Source organism: Nannospalax galili, unplaced genomic scaffold (assembly GCF_000622305.1).
Source record: "Nannospalax galili isolate Female #2095 unplaced genomic scaffold, S.galili_v1.0 scaffold451, whole genome shotgun sequence".
Classification (NCBI taxonomy): Eukaryota; Metazoa; Chordata; class Mammalia; order Rodentia; family Spalacidae; genus Nannospalax; species Nannospalax galili.
Window position 1 is genome coordinate 1207605 of NW_008331662.1, and position 22958 is coordinate 1230562.

At 43.4% G+C, this 22958-nt stretch overlaps 1 long non-coding RNA gene across 2 annotated transcripts in view; it reads right to left on the reverse strand.

Annotated features, from left to right (window-relative positions):
* Window positions 1-684: 684 nt before the first annotated feature.
* Window positions 685-22958, reverse strand: part of LOC115069208 — a 31976-nt gene continuing 9702 nt past the window's right edge. Inside the window, exons 2-6 of one of the 2 annotated variants that reach the window (XR_003848490.1) lie at window positions 19577-19680; window positions 6153-6313; window positions 1932-2180; window positions 1256-1489; window positions 685-926 (exon numbers count right to left, since the gene is read on the reverse strand). This is a non-coding gene — a long non-coding RNA (uncharacterized LOC115069208). Of the gene's footprint in view, window positions 927-1255; window positions 1490-1931; window positions 2346-6152; window positions 6314-19576; window positions 19681-22958 lie in introns of both variants that reach the window. The other variant, XR_003848489.1, reaches the window with a different exon arrangement.

Here is a 22958-nt window from a genome sequence, read left to right on the forward strand (position 1 = left end):
GACAAATTATGTGATGGAGACAAGGGCAAGGACTGGATAGGAAACAGTACTGAGACTCCTGCTCAGCCTGGCTGCATCAGCCAGAAGCCCACGTATTCCCAAAGCACCACACTTTGGGCATCTTATTTGCAACCCTGGGATTTTCAGTTTTTTAAAAATTTTCCTGTATGTGAAGGGGGGGGTGGAGAAAATCTCGTCTAAAAGCACATTACCAGGAAATTGTTTCTACTGTGTTTATGACTGTTCTTAATGTTTTATGAATATGCTAAAAAAAATGCTGGGGTGTATTTCCTTGGGCATTCTAGTTAATTACTTATTCTGAGTGCCTCTACTCCATTCCTTGCGAAATGTGTTGTGCATTAATTCTGATTATGTACAAAAACCCACCTGCAAGGAAAAACTCTGAATCAGTAATGCTGGTAAAATGAGCCACTCTCCTGGGGCCCCACTGAGAAAGAAGATACTGGACAGAATTAGAATCTTGTAGCTAAGGCTATTCATAATGTCATTAACATAAAGGCAATTAAATGAGTTTTTAACCTACAACCCTTTATTGTTATTAATGAACATTAGAAAAACACAGGAGATAAAATTGGTAATTATCTCTGCACCAAGCTATGCAATAATGTGTTTAAATATAAAAACAAAACAAATGATTATTGTTAGTATTTTCAGTAGCAGAAACCCCAGGAGCAGCTCCGTCATCTTTAATCACATGGGCCCACACCAAGAGGGTTAATTAAAAGAGGGCTTTACCTTCCACGCGCCTGGTTGTTCAGTTTAATATGGAATCAACAAACATAAATGTAAATTTGCAAAAAATGTCCTGAGCAGTTGTTTCTGCCTGCGGGTTAACCACCTTTACAGAAATGCAGAGTGATTCCCTCTCCTGCTCAACAATGGTCCATGGCTCCAGAATTTCTTTTCTGAAAAAGAAAAAAAATGATAGCAGGATGCTTTCAAAGCCCTTTCCAAGAACAACCGTATTCCAGGCTCATTGCTTCAGCTTGCTGTTCAGTAAAAACAATTTAAGTATTTGAAAAAGGCATATCGATTTAAAAAGTAATGGTGAAGGATATCTCAGCACTATCGATATTCAAAGAGCTGCCAGTTTAATTTTTTTTCTTTATGCAAACTACAACAGCTTCTAAACAACCATGGCAGCCTGTGTGTGAGGATGCAGCGGCTAATGGATGGTGAAATGCTTGCCTCTAATAATAGTTCCCCACTAATTAATTCAGTTTGTGTATCTTACCATTGAAAATGTGAGCATCACATCTCCTAGAATTTGTTCCAACCCAGTTTTGTTTCTGAAGCTCATTTCGAAGTGATGCAGACCTCTAATTTGTCTTTGCAATGGAGTTCAGGGCAAACAATACTGCACAAACAAGCTCCTTGGAAGCAGATTTTTGAACAACTGCCATGTAGCAATGCTAAGTGCCTTTCCTGTTCATTTTCTCTTTCTCACAGATGAAAAGAATCACTTTGCCTTTAAAAAAAAAAAACGGAAATTTATAAAACAAAATAACCATAGCTTATGTTTCTGCCTAACTTTACAAAACAATCCTGATAATTGTGGGTGATACCGATACCAAAATGATGCCAGTTACACTTTCATAGACTGACTCTATCTTTAAAATGTGATTGCATGCACAGAGCTTCCCTACTCCCCTGAAAACCCTTATAGGGTCAGGAAATGTATCCAGGTATCAGGATGAGAATTTAGATATAGGAAATAAGAGGGAGCAATTTTCTTTTCTCAAGCATTGATCCTGTTACTCGAAATTCCTAGGATTCAGAATTGAAAGCCAAGAATGAGTCCCACATGGTGTCTTCTTGACATGACTAGACAGATCAAGTTATCCAGGGCTGACACTGACGAGGTTCACCGGCAAGTCTCTCCCAAGTCACATTTAGAAGGAGCGAATTACCTGCGAGTGAGGGTGGCATGCAGCAGAGCAGAAAGCAGTCCTGTAAAGGCCCAGTCCTTTACAGGCTCTGGGTGTTATTCTCCTGGGGGCACTGCAGGGGAGAGCTGTGTTTACATCAGTCTTGGGAGCTCACACAGCTGACCAGAGAGGTCCATGGCCTCCGGGCCTGTCCCTCCTGAATATCAGAGGTTCTCAGGTTCTCATAAAAGCTCAGGACCCTCTTGGTCTGTAGTCACTTCAGCTGTCATCCTGAAATGGGATCAAGTCACAGCATCCCACAGCACCCATGAGCCAGGGAAAACAGGCTTGTTGGCCTTGCAGGATGAGTCTCTGTGGAATACCTGTATATGGGAGCCCCTCTGTTAGACTTTAGAGGGAAAAGCAGGTGACTTTCTGCTGTAGGCTGAGATGGGTCTGGGGAGGAGGATATAGGGGAGAGAAATATTCATTAAAAGCATTTGCATTTTCAAGTTCTATTATCCCTCATCCCTCAGAACATGCTGCCCGGCTGGTGCCTCTGCCATGTGGCAGACGCCAGCACAACGCCAGCACAAGGTCAACCTCCGGCTGTTAGCCAAACAATTGGAACCGTAGCACACTAAACTTCCTTCTTTCTTGTCGGCCTCCCTGGCTATTAACCACCCCTAGGGCACCCTCAGGGGCCGCAAATTTTCTCCTGGCGCCTCTTCTAACTTGTGAAAATTCTGGAGGTCTGTGAGGGGAATGCTGAGCAAGCACAAGGCCATATGCAGGGCCTTTGATGATCTGACATCAGGCAGCTGAGGGAGGAGGGAAGGTGGGGTGGCTGGGTGGCCACTCTATTGTGGACTCTTTGATTTGCCTCATTCTGCCTGGCCTGGCTGCTGCCACGGGGCCAGCCAAAGAGAAGGAAGCCAAGTAGAGAGAGAACAATGGCTCAGCCCTGCACAGCTGGAAAATCATTTTTTAAAGACCTCCAGGATGCACCAGTTGGTCCTGTCAGCTGATATTTGATCTGGCGAGTGTGGAGCAGCTGAGGCCAGAGCAAGACTCTCTGAACCCTCCCCAACTGACTGCAGGCTGGCTGGAGAGCAGATTGTCCACTCACCTTCTTGTCTGTACCCCAGAAGGAAAAGCTGGGGACCACCTCCATTCGATTCCTCTGTGTGCAAGGAGAGTGTGGGCTAGTCTGCCCCCCCCCTCATTTTTCCCATCCCTCTCAAAAGGATGAATAGCAAATACTATTTGTAAGATCCCTGCAGGAATGATGTCAATTCACAGCTGAAATACTTAGGAAAGCAGGGAAATTATTTGCAAATGGCCCTGCCTGGACAGTTTTGGCATACTATTTATTTCTGTGAAAGTGGCACACAATCATCTGAAAGTAAAGTCACTTTTTAAGAAATACTAGTTGAGGGGATGGAAAAATGGCTCAGCAGTTAAAAGCACTGGCTGCTCTAGCAGAGGACCTGGGTTCAAATTCCAGCACCCATATGGCAACTAACAACCGTTCATAACTCCAGTTCCAGGGGACTCCAACGCTCTCTCCTGACCTCTGTAGGCATTGCATGACACAGGTGCACTTAGATACATGCAGGCAATACACTCATACCCATAAAAATAATAAATAAAATATTTTAAAATACTTAAATAAAAAGAGTGGTGGGAATAAGTATTGGTGGAGTGCTCCATCAGAAATGGATGTCTGTGTCATGCCCCTTCCAAGGCTCAGGAACCATCATGAAAGAGAAAGTAGAAAGACTATAAGAGCCAGAGGAGGGAGAGGGATGGAGTGAAACAGTGTCTTCTGGGTATAACAGGACTCCTGAACTCATGAACTCACAGCAGTTGTGGTTTTCTGCACAAGATCTACACAAGATCAAGCCAGTCAGTGCTCCAGCATGGGGGGAGGGCTTAGACTCCCACCCCCAGCTGAGGAGCTATTGACAATTGAGGACCTCTGCGGGAGAGAGAGTTGGATATCTTTAAGGGTGTGGCCCCTTAAGACAGCCACACTCCAGTGGATGGCCCCACACCCATGAGTATATGGGCAGCACAAATTGGACTTTTTTTTTTTTAAGCAGAACCTAGTAGCACATGCCTTTAATCCTAGCTCTGGGGAGGCAGAGACAGGTGGATTCTCTCTGAGTTTGAGGCCAGCCTGGTCTACATCATGAGTTACAGGCCAGCCAGGGCTATATAGTGAGACTGTTAAAGACGAAATCCCTGATAAAAAGACAGGTCCACTACTAAGTAATAAAGATGGCACACTTATAGTTTCTTGGTCTGAGACAAAGACCAGTACTCCTCACCCACAAGGTCCCCTTCTAGCAGACCTGTATAAACCAGTTCAGATAAGGCCAAGTCTGGACCTGGACTTATCTCAGCTTGGAGCTGTAGCCTATCAGCTTTCTCTTCTTTTTGTTATTTATTATTTTTATTTTATGTGTATGAGTGTATTGCCTGGATGGATATAAGTGCACCTGTGTCATGCAATGCCCTTAAAGGTCAGAAAAGAGCACTGAATTTCCTAGAAGTGGAGTTACAGATGGTTGTTAGCTTCCAAGTAGGTGCTGGGAATCGAAACCAGGTCCTCTGCAAGAGCAACCAGTGCTCTTAACCACTGAGCCATCTCTCCAGCCCTAGCTTCCTCTTTATTTAAGTTGGCCAATTCAAAATTAGAGGAAGGGGACTCACCAAAAACATTTAAAAGGCCCAAGCCTTCATAAGGGCTTCGGATTTTTTTGGTTTCCAAAGTAGAGAGCTTTTCTTTCTGTGTGAGTGTACATATGTTTTGGGTTTTGTTTTTTTTTTTAATAAAGTTTGTTACCTGCTGCTTTCTTCTGTGTCAGATTTTTTCCTGATTTTTAATCCTTTAATTGGTAAAGAAAACAAACCCGCTCAAGACCCCTAGACAGTCACAAAACCTTGTCTCAATAAAACAATGAATGAATGAATGAATGAATGAATGAGTAAATAAATAAAAGAGGACATGGGCTGGAGAGATAGCTCAGCTCAGCAATTAACAGCACTAACTGCTCTTGCAGAGGACCCAGGTTCTATTCCCAGCACCTACATGGCAGCTAACAACCACCCATAATGCCAGTTCCAGAGGATCTGATGCCTTCTCACCTCGGGCATTGCTCAACACAGGTTCACTTACACACACGCAGGCAATATACTCATAACATAAAATTTTTAAAAATAGTAAAGGGGACATGAAGTTGGGAGGGGGTGAGGAGGTGAGGGGTAGATCTGGGAGTAGTTAAGGGGAGGAGTGGGGGTTGAATATGATCAAAATATAGTGTATGAAAGTCCCAAAGAATAAAACTAAAGTATTAGAAACAGTGGTATCTTAGAATGATCACACAGTTTGTCACATCATGACAATTTTTAGAGTGAGTGGAAGGAGGATGTCTATAATCATCTCTGAATATAGATGCACACTGGCATTGTCCTGGGTAAACTGGGGTTTTGCCAGTTTTGTTTTGCTTTTTTTTTTGAGACAGGGTCTCCCTGTTGTCCCAGCTGGACTGGAACTTGCTATGTAGACCAGGCTGACCTCAATCTCTCAGAGTTCCACCTACCAAGTGCTGGGATTAAAGTCATGTGCTACCATGCCCAGGAGCCAGATTTTTTTCTTTGGCAAATGTGTGTGTGCTTGTGCATATGAACATGTGCATGCATACACATACATACACATACATGTATGCACACATATAAGCAAATACCAAATGCCTATAATTAAGCATTTAACATATGCCAAGTCCAGAGCTGATTGCTTTCAATTCAAATGAATAGAAAAGACTGAAAACCTCACAGTGCACTAGGTAAAGTGAACGAATAAATAAATACTGTGCAAGAGATAAGAATGGTCTACTTAAGGACAGATACGCATGAAAGAGGGCATTAACAAAGGTGGTGACTGATCTAGATCTTTAAGGATAAGCACAATAGTAAAATAGATAAGTAAAATAGAAGTCAAATTATAAAAAAAAAAAGGCTATCGATGATGGCACTTACCAAATAAGTGCCAAGTGGATGTGAGGTAATAAGTTCTATATGTGCAGAGAAGGGCACAAGTAGAAACACCTGTGGAGCTTAGTCAGCTGGAGGTGGACCTTGACGCCTTCAAGGACACTCTCAAAATAAAGTCTGAGGACCCCTGGAGACCCCATGGACTATGTCAGAGAAGTCTATGAGCTCAAAAGCATTTTCAAACAATACTGAGACACCATTTACCTCTTTCTCGATTTCTCCCTTACAGAGGACATTTCAGAGGTTATATGATGTGCGGTGATGCCATTGGATGTGTGACTGATGGCCAATGGGACATGTTCTTGAGTATTTCAAGATCCCCCTTGTCCATGCTTTTGCTTTCTGTGGCAGTTACCTACAGTGGTCTGACAATATTAAACAGAAAAATCAAGAAAAAAATTAGTGTTTGAGGTTGTATACCATTCTCACACCATTCTTTCTAGTGTGGTGACATTCCATACTATCTACTAGGTCTCACCCAGGCATCACACTTTCCTCTGTGAAGCATATATGTACATCACCCACCCATTCTTCACTTAGAAGCCATGTATGTTACTACAGACTACTGTCACATCATAGGGCTTCTGTTCAAATAATCCCTTATTTTATTTAATAAATGACTCCATAGTGCAAGAGTAATGGAGATTCTGGTGATCCAGATATACTCAAGAGAAGCTGTATGTGCTTCCTTTATGTGAAAAGCTGAAAGAAAAGAAAATTATATGCTGAGCTTCCTAAGATGCACCGTAAGACTGAATCTTCTGTCTAGGAAACTGTAAGAAGGCACCCATTGGAGATCTTCAGAACATAGCCCTGTGGATCAGAGAGAGGGTGCTATTGTACTGGCTTTAAATTTCTTTGTTTTAGCTGGGTATGGTGGTGCTCGCCTTTAATCCCAGCACTTGGGAGGCAGAGGCAGCAGATCTCTGTGAGTTCAAGGCCAGCCTGGTCTACGCAGCTAGTTCCAGGCCAGCTGGAGCTACAGGGAGACCCTGTCTCAAAAAAGACCGAAACAAGCAAAATTTTTTTTCTCTGTTTTAATATCTAACATGGTAAATATCCTATATAACCCACATAAACCTACAAAGAGAGCTTTAAAAAGTCCTCAATAGCTTTTGAGACAGTAAAGGGACACTGAGACCCGAAAGTTAGAGAACCGCTGCCTTAGACTGCTCAAAGATGTGCTGCGCTCTGCAATCACCCTACCACGTGTCACTTGGGAACCTGCTGCCTTGCCCTAGGCCTTTCAGTTTTGTCACAAAGTCTGCTCTTTTGCTCATGATTTCACTTCTATGAAGATCTAGTCATTGTTCTGTCTCCTACTTGCTGCTAACTGAAAATTACTTTGTTCAACAAAGCACCACTACCAACAAAAATTTTTCTTAAATTTTTGATTAATGTTTTTGCAATCTTTTAATATGAACTGGTGTCCTAAGCTTAAAAAAATCTCAGTCAGAGGCTAGAAAGGTGGCTCAGTGGTTAAGAGCACTAGCTGCTCTTGCAGAGGACCTGGGTTCAATTCCCAGCACCCACATGGTAGCTAACTCCAGATCCAGGGGATCTGATGCTGTCTTCTGACCTCCTAGGGCGTTGTACAATATAGGTACACTTATATACATGTATGCAATATGCTCATACACATAAAATAAAATTTAAAAAAATAAAAAGTAAATATCATTAAAAAAAACTCAAGCACATAGGTCATATCCTTCACAACTTTGTGCATGCGATCATATTAATGTTTTTTAAATACTTATTTTTATTTTAAATTTTGTGTATATATGTATGTCATGTGTAGGCATGTCCACATGAATGCAGCTGCCTAATGAACCAGAAGAGGGTGAGCAACCAGATGTGGGCACTGGAATCCAATTCTGGTCCTCTGAGAGAGCAGTATTCACTCAACCTCTAAGCCGTCTCTCTACTCCCTATATTAACATTTTTCAAAGCATCTAAATTAAATCAGATCTTTCTATCCTTCCAGACAACATTCAAACCTTAGAACAGTGCAACTCTCACCCAAATTATCCATCTTTCTACCTCCAACAAACACTCACGGTGTCTAAAACCATGAGTTTAAGTATAAAAATGAGCATTGCTGCAATTAATATTATCACACTACTTACTTGACTTTGAGAGATCCTGAAAGCTGTAAATTTTAAAATATGATTATTTTGTCCTTAGTACTGAATAATAACTTGGTCGGGCATAGAAAATTAATATATTTTTGGTTGCCACCCTGGGTGGTGGGCAAAGTTATTTTGTTCCTATACATCAACAGGGTTTCGACTCTGTGTTTTTCATGGAGAACCTGGTTTCAGTTTCTTACCACATGCAGGAGTGATGGGAGCCAGTTCCCAAGCTGGTGTTAAGGCTCTGGTTTATGTTAATGTTTTAAAAGTATGTAAATCAAATCAGCTTTTATCCTTCCAAACAAGATACAAACCTTAGGACAATGCAACTGTCCCCCAAACTACCCATCTTTCTGCCTCCAGCTAATACTTAAGAAGTGTCTAGAATTGTACTCTGAGCTTGTTTTAAGTCCCCAAAGAGAACTAACTAGTGGTACTGGTGGTCTGACTCATTCTTGGCTTTCAGTGGGATGTGTAGCTTTAATCCTTGCTGACCATTTGTTTTCCTATCTATTATTATTATTATTATTATTATTATTAATTTTGAGACAGGGTCTCATCATAAAGTTATGGCTGGCCTGGAACTGGCAATGTAGACCAGGCTGGACTCTACCTCACAGAGCTCCACCTCCCCTGCTTCCCAAGTGCTAGGATTCCAGGCGTGAGCCACCTGGCTAAGAAATTGTGATTCTCATTTCTACTTTAATTTATAAATATTTTCCTTGTTTGTTTTGATTGTGGCCATGCATTGATATGTATGTGTGGGTGTGTGTATTTGATGCATACATATATGTATCTAATATATTATGTGTAATCTCTGTGTTTGGAGATAAGTGATATTTTTTAACATGCTTAACCCACCATTTTGACCTGCAAGTCTAAGCCCACTTTCTCATAATGAACTCAAAGAATATATTTGCCAAAACCCAAAATACTAAATCTTTCTGACTTACCAAAGCAGGCCAAAAATGCAAAGCACTAATTAGATTTTCTTAAAGATTCTAAATTAGAGCTAAGTAATGCTGAAGTTGGATTGGTTGTTGCAAATTAAACAGAACTATTTCATTTAAGTTTATGGTCATGTAGGTTAATTAAAATTTCCTCTCTAGAAATATAGCCCCCAAGACTTTATGTAATTTAATAGGTTCTATATCCATGCAGAGCAAGAATGGCAGATTCAATATTTAATTCTTGCCTCATAAACTTTGAAGGCTAAAAACACATCCTCCCCAATTGTGAACACTCTTTATATTGGAAACAACTCACTAAAGGAAACTCCGAGTTGCTAGGTAACTTGGTGCCTGTGGAAAGCTTCTGATAAAAATGTATTTAAATCAGATTTCCTGGAGCAGATGGGCAAACTGAAGTAGAAAAAACATTCGAATGATCTGATGTTGGCTTTTCATGCCAAAACTAGCTAAAATCTCCTTGCAGTGAAGGCTTCTTGTGGGGCTTGGGGAGGGAAGGTTGAGGTGGCCTTGCTACAAAGAGCATCAGGTTTCCTTCTCCACAACATGAAGCCATCTGAGATTTAGAAGGTGAATCACTTTCCAACCACTGGGAAATAGCCATGAAGAATGAGCAGTGTGCAAAGAAGGAAGTGACTGTGAACATGTCTGCTTTCTTCACCTCCTCCCTGTGTAAATTCTTCCTTACAAGTCAGTAGATCTGGTGGGAGTGGTATTGCCTTTAGTTCTTGCAGATCTTATTGAAAAATAAATCAGGGGTTGAGGATATACCTCAGTGGTAGATCATAGGCTAACACGCATGCCTGGGTTCACTGTCACCAACACACAAAACATACCAGATTATCAAAATGGGGCTGAGCCTCTGAGAAGTGATTCAACTACCTCAGAATCCTCTAGTTTTCTATGATCCAAGCCAGAACTTGGAAAATAGAAGGGGTGTGAATTTGCATAGGAAATGTACATGCCACAGTACAGCTAGCAATATCACACAGTGGCTAATGTTTACTGTTTGAACTCACATAGTTTGAGAATGAGTAGAAACTACCAGTCTTTTCTCAATATTTTTTGTGTGTGATCAGAATTTGGGGGACAGGTGGTGGAAGTAGCAGAGGTTATAAATAACAATAACCCCTTTTTTTTGGTCTTTTTGAGACAGGGTCTTCCTGCAGCCCCAGCTGGCCTGGAACTCACTATGTAGACCAGGCTGACCTTGAACTCACAGAGATCCACCTGCCTCTGTCTCCTGAGTACTGGAACTAAAGGAGTATGCCACCATGTCTGACTTACAAATACCCTTTTATGAGGGACTCTTCCCAAATCTTCTTTGGAAGCAGAGTCTTCAGGTCCATCAGGTTCCATCAGTTTCCATCACCCATAAAAGTCATTTCTTCACTCAATTCTCTATAATCTTTCCAAATTGATACACAAAATTATTCAAAAGTAATCTTAATTGAATGTGTGGAACTTGCTTGTGTCCCACTACTCAGGTGGCTAAGGCAGGAGAATCACTTGAGTCCTGGAATTTGAGGCTAGTCTGGGCAACTTAGGAAGGAATCCCCATTTCAAACAAAGAAAACACAAACAAAATCTGGTAGTTAATCTATTTCTGCAAGCAAGGAGCACAGGATGTAAATTCCTAGAGAAGTGCCATCACTTTTCTGACATGAGTGGAAAATACAGACAGAGTAAGAAGGGGAAGGTGATGTGAAAACCCCAGCATGTATCTCTTATTTCACGGTGAGATTTTTTTTTTCAGGACTGGCACCTGAATATAGGGCCTCACACAAGCTAACAAGCACTGTACCACTGAACTATATCCCAGTCCCAAATCTTCACCGTAGTAATAAGAAAGAGCACTCCAGGAAAAGCAGACAGCTATGGGAGGCAGGTGTAAACAAGGGCAGTGTGTTAAGGAATTTCAGGTAAGGAAAATGACTTACCCTGAGCAGGCACCACTCTGGATTCACCACCTGCACTGTTTCACTGATGCTATAGCGAGCACACCCATTAAGTATTATTCTTTCCATTTGGTAAGTGAGAAAACCTGTTCCAAAGGATTTAATCATTTAGAAAGGGAATATTGCTAATGAGTGACAGACAGAGCTGTCATTCCAAAGCAAGTTTATGTAACTTTAAAGACTTGGTCACTTTCTCAGGAGACCCAGGGCCCTTGAGAGGGAGGGGAACAGAAGCACCCTCATATATTGCTCAATGAGAGCGTAAACTGGTTAAAATTTCAGTAATATCTATGAAAATGGTAATTACATATGCCAAAGTCATCTTTGTAATAGAGAAAACTTGGAAGCATCTTAGGTATCCCATGACTAAAGTATTAGTTGGGGGCCTGGAGAGATGGCTCAGCAGTTATGAGCACTGGTTGCTCTTGCAGAGGACCCAGATTTGGTTCCCAGCACCCACATGATGGCTGTAACTCCAGTTCCAGGGGATCCAACACCGTCTTCTGACCTCCTTGGGCATTGCATGACAAGGGTGCACTTACACACATGCAGGCAATACACTAATACACATAAAATAAAAATAATTTAAAAAAAGAACTGGTTGAATAATTTCTGGTAAACCTACACAATAGAATATTGTGAACTCATTTAGAAAGAATAAAATAAGTCTAAATGCATAAAAAGGTATCCTCAATATTGTTCAATAAAAAGGTAAGTCTCAAAATATAAGTGGTCCAGAGCACATCTTTGTGAGCTGTGAGGCAGGGTATGACCCTCTTTGATAAAAAGAAGTTTCTTAGAAGTAGCCCATCATTGCTGTCGATGGGAGTGACGCTTGGTAGAGTGGAGAGGGAAACTTACACTTTTCACTTTGTACCATCCTTAGCGCTCTGATTTTTCCCTAATAAGTAAGTATGACTTTCATAATAAAGGAAACATTTTCAAGAAAGCCCTTTGAACTTAAAAAATAATGGAAGGGTTTTATAACATAAAAATGAAGTGGGTCAGGATCTGAAGGGAAGGAAGATGATGATTAAGGAGCTAATGATGGCCACAGGTCATGTATGTCTCCATGCTAATTACCAAGGCAGATTCACAAAGAACTTGAGCATTGGGAAGAATGCACCTTGAAGGCACAGACCAAAAAGGGAGCTCTTCCTGGTATTTTGGATAACTTGTCAAACCAACACCCAAGTGCTCTGATCTTTTCTCAACTCTATTCTCAGAGCCTAGAAACTTCAACACAACTTCGGGTTCACATGAAGTCTGAACTAAAGGAAACCTGCCAGGATGCTCAGGTAAGAAGAGAGGTACTTTCCTTCCAAAACTTGGCTGCAATAAACCACTTCAATTCTCTGGCTGCATAGAGGTCGTCGGTGACAGCTGTAGCCTTTTCTGCATGGAAATATTCTCCCTCTGATGCAGAGGCAGATTGCATTTGCATGGCTAATCCAGCCATACACTGGAGAAATGAGAAAAGACCCAAGCTTTCCATATGTGCTATGGAGCCCAAAAGGAAAAGAGCCTACCAGTAGGTTTTGTTTTTGTTTTAGCCACTGCTCTTTTTGATAATGTCAACATGGCCATTGTTGATAAATTAGTTTTTCTCTGCTCAGAAGCCAAAAGACATTTCTGCTGAGCACCTCCAAGATGCCTCAGACATCTCAAAGCACTTTGGTAGAAGATGACTGAATACTTTTTACAGAACTTTCCTTAAATCACCTAGTTTGGGTGGTATAGGATTATAGTTTGCCTGTTTTCTCCCAACTTCCTAATCTCTAGTTTGTTTGTTTGTTTGTTTGTAATAGTTACTTTTCCTGTAGTTTTTAAAGCTCACTTTTAAGACTAAGGATATAGTCCAGTGAGAGAGTGCTTGCCTAACATGCATGAGGTCCTTGGATCAATATCCAATCCTGCAAATGAAAAGCAAAAATCAAGAAACCCAGAAAGATATCATTTATACTTTTCCTAATAGCAATGATAAGGTAAATCCTTCAATAATAATTTATTAAGCCTCATTATGTACCAGGCATTAGCTTTTTTATATAAATTAATTTTCATTGTAAGTAGTTACTACCATTCGCCTCATGTGATAGACGGGAAAGCTGAAGTGTAAAGAGACTGAGGAGCCTGCCCAAGCCACAGAGCCCTGGCTTGAAAAGGATTTGTCTCACGCCAAAGGATGTTTGTGTAATGGTATATTACTTTAAATAAAAACAAAGACGGCAAGCTAGCTGGTCACAAGACTGAAAATTCATCCAAATCAAAGAAACCTCTATGCTGTCAAATGTCTGGGTAACCTTTTCCTGCCCTTGATTTCAGTTCTCCATAGCATCTCAATTCTGCTTTCTCAGCTGAGAGAGACCACTCAGAATCCCCAACTACTGGGTTCACTGAGTATCAAGGCACCAGCAACTTTCCTTCCACCTCTAGCTCAGTTGATGTCTTCCTATTTGGCAGCTTTTGCCTCTGTTGACAGTACCACGGAACTAGCACACATATATTTTAAATACTCTATTATCTAATTATCCGAAGTACAAAACTCAGCAGTGTCTTATAGTCATGCTTCCCTCACCAGGCCCCGAAGGTCTATCAGATACTTCTTAGCTTTGCTTCATATGATCTCAGCCAACCTTTTATTCTGACTTTTACAGCAGTAACCAGGTGAGTCCAGGTATAACCAGACAAGAATCAGCTGACCATGAATATATTATGCACTTGAGTCAGATTCTCCTGTACACTGAATAGGTGTCCATAGGAATCTGCTTAGCACTCATGCCTATCCAAACCTAGATGTTCAAGAGAATTAATACCCCTTGGAACAACCTTTGGCTAATAAAAAAACTGGTGGGCAATGTTATTGTCTTTTATCCCTGAGTAGAAAATTTTGTTGCACATTCAGAATACCTGCAGCTCTGACAAGACTGATAATGTCTATTTTATAGGTTTTCTCTGTAAGGAAGTTTGGGGATAGGACATAGGAGTAAACTTACAATATTAGGCACAAAGGGTAAGGACTTTATAAGCCCCAGGTTAATACCCATGAACACCCACCATAGTGACTCACTAAAGCATTAACAAGCAAGGATGATTTGGCTTCTAGGCATCAGTGGGTCTCTCCCCACAACCAGGGCTTGTGTGATTGACTCCTGAAAAACTTGGTTGTGGTGACGGGAAGAGACTAGTCTTGGACTAATCATGGACAAGCAGTGTCAACTTCCCCACACCAAATTGGCATAGCTTTTGCCATTGCCGACCATCCTTCTGGCCAGCAGCACAGGTGGCACAGGCAAGGCACCATCCTCAAGGATACTCGGTGGCAAGTGGGTTCCATCAAATCCAATGTCATCCCTGGAATGGACTCCTACTTTGACTGTGGCTTTGTCCTTATAATCCTAATGCTGCTGCCTGCACTGCATCTGAGGACTCGGAACGTACATTTTACTGCTGTGGAATTTCATACAGGTTTACCTCAGATTAGGAGACTCCTTTGATGGTATAGATGGGGGTGGAAGAGGTAATAAAGGACATATGACATGAGTCAGTTGATTTACAGGGTATTTCAGCCTAGTAGAACAATGGAGTGGCCTAACTAAAGTGGCAGCTTGGAAATATCCCACCTGGCAGAACTCCTTCCTCCTCACACAGTGTGTACCCAGCACCATCGGTGCTTGCTCTTCAATAGCTAAGATATGTGAGGCCAGAAGTCAATAGATGGAAATAGAATTGGCCCCTGTGATGGTTTGAATGAGACTGTCCTCCATAGGCTCTAAGTATTTGGACATTTGTCCCTAGCTGGTGGTGCTGCTCTGGATGGTTTTAGAAGGTGCAGCCTTGCTGGAGGAAGCACATCACCAGGGGTGGACTTTGAGACTTCTTAAGCCTTGTCCAATATCCAGCCACTCTCTGCTTCCTGTGTCTGCTTGAAGATGTGATTGCTTGGCTTTCTGCTCTGGTCACCATTTGGACTCTTACCCCGGAACTGTAAGCTCAAACAAACTCTTCCTTCTATAATTTGCATTGGTCATGGTGTTTTATCCCAGCAACAAGAAAGTGACTAATAGAATCTCTTTCCCCATTATTCTCAGTGGCTTACTCGTAAAATCTTTATTAAGACAATTTGCCTTGGTTTGTCTGAGGAACTGGGGTAGGGACTAAAAGTGGAGATAACAGAACAGAGGGAAGTACATACCCAGGACTTCAATGGGCATTTCTGTGCATACATACATGGGTGTTTGTGTGGATGCACATGTATGTGGGGGTGTGCGTGTCCACTTGTCAGAGGTCAAAGGACAACCTCAGGTGTTCTTCCTCAGGCATCTTCCACATTTTAGTTGAGGCAGAGTTTCTCAATGGCCTGGAACTTTGCCAAATAGCCTAGACTAGCTGGACAGTGACCCTCAGGGATCCTCCTGTCTCTGCCTCCCATCTTGCCATTGCTGCGATGATATATGTGCAACCATACTGGCTCTTTACATGGGTTCTGGGTATCTAAACTAGGTCAGCATGCTTATAAGGCAAGCACTTTACCAAATGACCCATCTCCCCAGCACTCAATGGGACATCTTTTGGTGGCAACGCCAATGCCCAATAAGAATTATAAGTGGACAACTACAGCAACCTCAGTTCAAAGAGACTACAGCAACCTAGGTTCTCTAGGCATAAGGTTCTCAGTGCCCCCAGGGTGACTTCAGTTGCTGGACAATAGCAAGGATCAGCTGAGGTGTTGGCAGATGATGAGAGAAACCTAGGATGAAGGGGACCATTTGCAGCAGTGGGGACTGGACTTCATTATATTAACCTTCTCATGTTGAATCTTGGAGTCTCCATGAACAAAAAGCAAATCAACATAAGGAGACAAAGAATAGCAGGGTTCGGTAACTATCTAAAAAGAATGATTAAGGAGGATTTCTTGAACAGAGGGGAGTACATACCCAGGACTGATTGTGTGATATTTGCATAAGTAACTAAATGCAAGCCACATGGGTACATGAAACAAGAACACTGCAGAGAGAGAAAGTACAAGCCCACAGGTTCTGAAGCAGAACTATGTTTGTCGTGTCAAAGGAGGCTCCTGTGGCTGGAGGGGCAGTGGGGAAAGAGGATAATAAAGAGAGGTGATCAGGAAGGTAACTGGGGCCCAGCCAGGAAGGATTTGCAGGGAGAATGAGGACCTTGAATCTCATTTTGTGTGGAGTCAGAAGCCGGTGCAGGTTCTGAGAATACGGTATGATGGATTTTACATTCTATAGAGGTCCCTGGGGCTCTGTGAGTTGGCTATAGGAGGTCAAGGATGGGAGCAGTGCTCGAGAGACTACCACAAAATAGCATTTGTATCTCATTTCAGATGAATTTTGTGGGTGCATAGAGCAAAAGCATGGGGTTGTTGGACAGGAGGTCTTGATTAAAAGTGTTGTCGCTCATCTTCAGGGCTGACTTTAAGCTGATCCTGAGTAAAAACAGCAAAACCATCTTTTACCTCTTACAGTCCTTCATAAAGAGTAACATAGCCCAGCGGGTAGAATGATGAATGTTCAGAAAATGTTTATCATTTCCTGATTTAAATATCTATTTGGACTTTGTTAAGAATTCATGGAAAACAGGACGTGGTGGCACATACCTTTAATCTCAGCACTTGGGGGGCAGAGGCAGGCTGATCTCTGTAAGATTGAGGCCAACCTAGTTTACATAGCAAGTTCCAGTTCAGCTGGGGCTACAGGGAGAACTTGTCTCAAAAGAACAAAACAAAACAAAAAGAATGTGTGTAGGTAATGCCTTACCATCAAAAAACATGAGACACATGGTTTCCAGGACCAGGCCTACCATCTTTACACAGGTATCCAGACCACATGCCAGGAGCACTTCTCACCACACTCGCATCTTTTAATTCTTTCAATGACTCTGCCAGTGAGCTAATTCTGAACAAGTTTATAGGTGAAGAAACAGACTAGCGGAAGAGAAGTTGAATACATTTGGACCAGTTGCTGACTGTATAGCAGGTCGTCAATAGCCAGAATTCGGAAGTTCTCACCATAGTGAACTTTGGGAAGCAATCATATTCTCTGGTGGTCTCACCTTATATTTATGGTTTTTTCAAAGTCTTCTATGAAAAATAACTAGCATTAATAGGCAGAGCAGATTTTAAAGCCACTTTTGCCTGGAAGAAAATAACGAAGGCAGAGATTCTATTTGTTTATTGAGGTGTCCTAAGTTAGAATGATCCTTTTTCTCCTGGGAGATCATTTGACAAGAGTGGGTGGGCATTTCATTCTGAGCTCCTTTGATGATGTCTGCTGTAGTTTTCCTGCTGTGTGACATTTTTTTCTCAAAAATTCATAGCACTGCTTTACTCCTACCTTAAAAAGTCATTAGTGTAGTTGCATCACCTAAGAAGGAAAGAAACAGATGTGTGATCTACCCATGAGATAAAGTTGTTTGCCCCACACAAGCTCAGCCCTTTTCTTGTGCTGGCTGTGAGCCTGTCCTCACGCTGGGGTGGAGAAGCTCATTACTGCTCCAAGTAAGCAAGAAACAGGGCTTGACAAAGGAGAGACGGAGACCAAAGGCTCAGAGTATTCCCACCAAATTACATTTTGAAAAGTCTGATGCTGGGCATTTACAAGAGTCACCTGGCAGCCACTTTCTTGGGCTTTTTACAGTGGAGCTGCAGAGATAAAAGAGGTTATTCTTCTGGGCTAGAGCACTGCCCATTGCTTTCCACAGATACAAGGGTCATAGGCTTGGTGGCCATGTAGAAAAATGCATGTAGCAGGCACTGGGGCTGGGGAGATGGCTCAGTCGGTAAAGTGCTTTCTGGGCAAGCATGAGCACAGCATTAAAGCCCAGCACAGCAGCCTGCACCTGTAATCCCAGAATTAGGGAATGGAGACAGGAGAGAGCCCTTGGGGTTTGCTGGCAGCCTGTCTACCCAAATCAGTAAGCTCAAGGTTCAGTGAGAGACCCTGCTTCAACAAATAGGTTGGAGAGTGAGTGATTGAAGAAGACACCTGACATTGACTTATAGCCTCTACACACACACACACACACACACACACACACACACACACACACGGCAGACACTTACTTGTCTAGACTGCTCATATCCAGCTTTGACCTCTTGCTCATCTGTGGCTTCAATAGAAGCACAATGAAGTGTCTGCAACTCAGAAATTCTTTCAAGCTTTGGACATTGCACCTCCTGTTCACTCTTCCTTTCCACTTGGATCTTTGTGGCTGCCCTTGCTGTTTGCTTTGATGAACTTCTGCCACTGGAGTTGATGTGCCCTGACTAAATGGCATTTCAGCATGGATTTCCCTAGGTGCCCAGCATCCTTGCCTAGATTAATGTGTCAGTGGCATATGGTGTAAATGGCCTGTCGTTGGGTCTCAGAATCAGCTGAAAATATCTGCCAGGCTGCTGGCTGCTTTGGCATAGTGCCTAGGGCTCCAGTATTTGAGAAAGGAGAGCAACATTGTCTGAAAGTTATTTAGAGTGAATTTGCTTGTTTAAGAGCCAGACTCTAGCTTCCTGCCTTTCTCCATTTCTCTCTCTCTCTCTCTCTCTCTCTCTCTCTCTCTCTCTCCTTCCCTCCCTCCCTCCCTCCTTCCCTCCCTCCCTTCTTCCCTCCTTCTTAGAGCTAGAGAAAGATGCTTTGGGCCAAGAAAATGGCTAAGTAAGTAAAGGTACCTGCTACTAAGCTTGATGACCTGAGTTTAATCCCCAGAACCCATATCATAGAAGGAGAGAACCGAGTCCTAAAAGCTGTCCTCTGACCTCCTCATATGCACCATGGCATGCATGTGTAGCCTACGTCGCACAAAATAAGTAAATAGTTTTAAGTTAAAAAATTTGGGACTAGAGAGATGGCACAGTGGTTAAGAGCACTGGCTACTCTTCCAAAGGACCCAAGTTTGGTTCCCAGCACTCACATGGTAATTAACAACAATCCAGTTCCAGGGAATCCAACACCCTCTTCTGACATCTCTGGGCATTGGATGCATGTGACACATCTACATACATGGAGGCAAAACAATAAATAAACCAATCAAAAAAGTTCTAAGTTAAAAAAGAAAAATGCTTGTTCTCACAGCTGAGTGCCTAGGACCAGTAATAATTTTGAGAACATTTTTGATTGCATCTCTTTACTGGCCCCACATCTTGCTCTGTTTCCTTAAAGGAAGGTTCAGAAGCCTGTGCTTTTTTAATTCTATTGCATTTGATCCCCTTAAAAGCCCCTATGTGGTATTAACTCCATTTTTTATACAAGAAAACTGAGGCTTAGAAACTTTTAAGTGTGGCCAAAGTCACATGGGAGAATATGATTCAAACCTGGGTCTATCTCATTCTCTTGTCCAGATAGCATTGCATTTTGTTAAGTTAACACATTGACTGCCTGAACTGATACCACATCCACATCCAGGCATCTCCCAGGAAGGGAGATGTCACTGTGCCTCACTCAGCAAGGTCTGTATCCCTGACACTGTCGAGTATTCCCAGTTCCTTGTGCATGAACTCATCAGTGCTCTTTTCTTGGGTGTTTAATGGTGGGTCATGGTTACTATTTAGTCACCTGAAGGGTTTCTTACTCCAAAATGCAAGTGATGAAGCAGGTCCTGCTGTCCTTGGGATTACCCACTCCTGGTGAGTGACAACCTTGGATTGGAGACAGCTGACCTGTGGACAGAGAGAAGGGGATGTCAGAGGTTTCTCTAGCTCAATATGGACTGATGAACCAGAATAATTCTGTCGGCAGGACTCATGGAATCAACCTCAACTGGCAATCTTTCAAAATTTATGGTTTAGGGATGAGAAATTTTTCCAAGGCCTCACTGACCTCACTGATGTTTGGGGTTAAGAGATTTTGCCAAAGGCCTCACTGACGCCAATCCTCTCTTTTCCACAGTAGGCATCTGACACACTTGCGCCTAATCTATCACCTAGGTTAGTTGCCCCCACAGTCCTGTGTAGCTGTTTGCTCTTAATTGACACATTCCCTCCTAGAGGGAGGAAGGAGATTTAGGGAATTCAGGAAGCTCACAAAAGGCAAGACTCACCAGGGCCCTCCCTGAGATTACATAACCAACAGACTCTGGTGAAGTGACTTCCTGCAAGTTTGGCAGTTTTTGTGAGTCATCACCCCTGCTGGGGTGGTCCTCTCTGGTGATACAACTGCCTTTGAGTTACCCATGGTCCTCTGAGTATCCCCTCACCCATGGTCCTCTGAGTAACCCCTCACCCATGGTCCTCTGAGTAACCCCTCACCCATGGTCCTCTGAGTGAGTATCCCCTCACCCGTGGTCCTCTGAGTGAGTATCCCCTCACCCGTGGTCCTCTGAGTGAGTATCCCCTCACCCGTGGTCCTCTGAGTGAGTATCCCCTCACCCGTGGTCCTCTGAGTGAGTATCCCCTCACCCGTGGTCCTCTGAGTGAGTATCCCCTCACCCATGGTCCTCTGAGTATCCCTTCACCCACGGTCCTCTGATTGAGTATCCCCTCACCCATGGTCCTCTGAGTATCCCTTCACCCATGGTCCTCTGAGTGAGTATCGCCTCACCCATGGTCCTCTGAGTATCCCCTCACCCGTGGTTCTCTGAGTATCCCCTCACCCATGGTCCTCTGAGTATCCCCTTACCCATGGTCCTCTGAGTATCCCCTCATCCGTGGTCCTCTGAGTGAGTATCCCCTCACCCATGGTCCTCTGAGTGAGTATCCCCTCACCCATGGTCCTCTGAGTGAGTATCCCCTCACCCGTGGTCCTCTGAGGGAGTATCCCCTCACCCATGGTCCTCTGAGTATCCCCTTATCCATGGTCCTCTGAGTATCGCCTCACCCATGGTCCTCTGAGTGAGTAGCCTCTCACCTGTGGTCCTCTGAGTAACCCCTCACCTATGGTCCTCTGAGTATCCCCTCATCCGTGGTCCTCTGAGTAACCCCTCACCCGTGGTCCTCTGAGTATCCCCTCACCCATGGTCCTCTGAGTATCCCTTCACCCATGGTCCTCTGAGTATCGCCTCACTCATGGTCCTCTGAGTATCCCCTTACCCATGGCCCTCTGAGTATCCCCTCACTCATGGTCCTCTGAGTATCGCCGCCCCCATGGTCCTCTGAGTATCGCCGCCCCCATGGTCCTCTGAGTATCGCCGCCCCCATGGTCCTCTGAGTATCGCCGCCCCCATGGTCCTCTGAGTATCGCCGCCCCCATGGTCCTCTGAGTATCGCCGCCCCCATGGTCCTCTGAGTATCGCCGCCCCCATGGTCCTCTGAGTATCGCCGCCCCCATGGTCCTCTGAGTATCGCCGCCCCCATGGTCCTCTGAGTATCGCCGCCCCCATGGTCCTCTGAGTATCGCCGCCCCCATGGTCCTCTGAGTATCGCCGCCCCCATGGTCCTCTGAGTATCGCCGCCCCCATGGTCCTCTGAGTATCGCCGCCCCCATGGTCCTCTGAGTATCGCCGCCCCCATGGTCCTCTGAGTATCGCCGCCCCCATGGTCCTCTGAGTATCGCCGCCCCCATGGTCCTCTGAGTATCGCCGCCCCCATGGTCCTCTGAGTATCGCCGCCCCCATGGTCCTCTGAGTATCGCCGCCCCCATGGTCCTCTGAGTATCGCCGCCCCCATGGTCCTCTGAGTATCGCCGCCCCCATGGTCCTCTGAGTATCGCCTCACCCATGGTCCTCTGAGTATCCCCTCACCCATGGTCCTCTGAGTAACTCCAATAAACTCGTCTGTTCACCAAGCTGGACTTGGATGGATTGTCTTCCTTGGTTTCTTGTTGCCCTCTCTATGTGGCATAAATAGAAATGGTTTCCTGAGGAAAAGTCCTGTATTAACAGCATTCAACAGTTACCACAGGGAGGACTGCACTAATTGGCTACTCATTCCTACCTTTAGGCTTTACTTTGCAAGAATCTCTTCTTCAAAATGCTTTCTGGGGGATGGAAAGAGATGGTTCAGCAGTTAGGAGCACTGGGTGCTCATGTAGAGGTTCCAGATTCAGTTCCCAACACATACATGGCTGCCAACAGCCATCCATAACTCCAGTTTCAAGAGACCCAACACCTTTTTCTGACCTCTGGAGGCATCACACATAGGTGGTGTATGTACATACATGCAGGAAAAACACTCATACACATAAAATAAAAATAAACTATTTTTACATGTTTCCCAGTTCTTTCCTCCTTCAGGAAAATTCTTTACCTTCTTCAAGGTCCTGTTCAATTTATCTGCTTCAAGAAATCTACAAATCAATCTTCTCCTTAAGATTCTGAGCCTTCCGGAATTACCGGAAGGTGTATGTACTTTTAAGTAATACATCAACAAGACTGAAAATTGCAACTACATTCTCATTCTATAAAAGGTACTGTGCGTAGCACTTTTTTTCTATCTTAAGACAGAGCCTCACTATGTATCCCAGACTGGCTTCAAACTCATGATCCTCCTTCCTCTTCTACAGTGTCAGCTTCCAGGAAACAGGGCTCTTCAGTTTGTTCACCTGGGTATCCCGAACACCTTGAACAGTACCTGGCACATGGTAAATACTCACTAAATGATTTTTGGAGGAATGATTTTTAAAATTTTTATTTATTTTTATTTTATGTGTACGAGTGTTGTGCCTGCATGTAAGTGTACCCATGTATTCAATGCCCCCAGAGACCAGAAGAGAACATTAGATTCTCCTGGAACTTGGGTTACAGACTATTGTTAGTCACCACGTGGATTCTGGAAATCAAACCTAGGTCCTCTGAAAAAGCAGCTAATATTTTTAACAGCTGGGCCATCTCTCTAGTCCCAGGAATAATATTTTCAGATGAGGAAACCGAGATGAAATGACTTAGCCTAGATAATTTCACTGGTGAAACAGACTAAGTCTGATTCAATTTTGGATTCCATTGTTATCTTTTTGTTGTTGTTGTTTTTTGTCTTCCATATCAAATGTCTTTTTCCTAGATGGT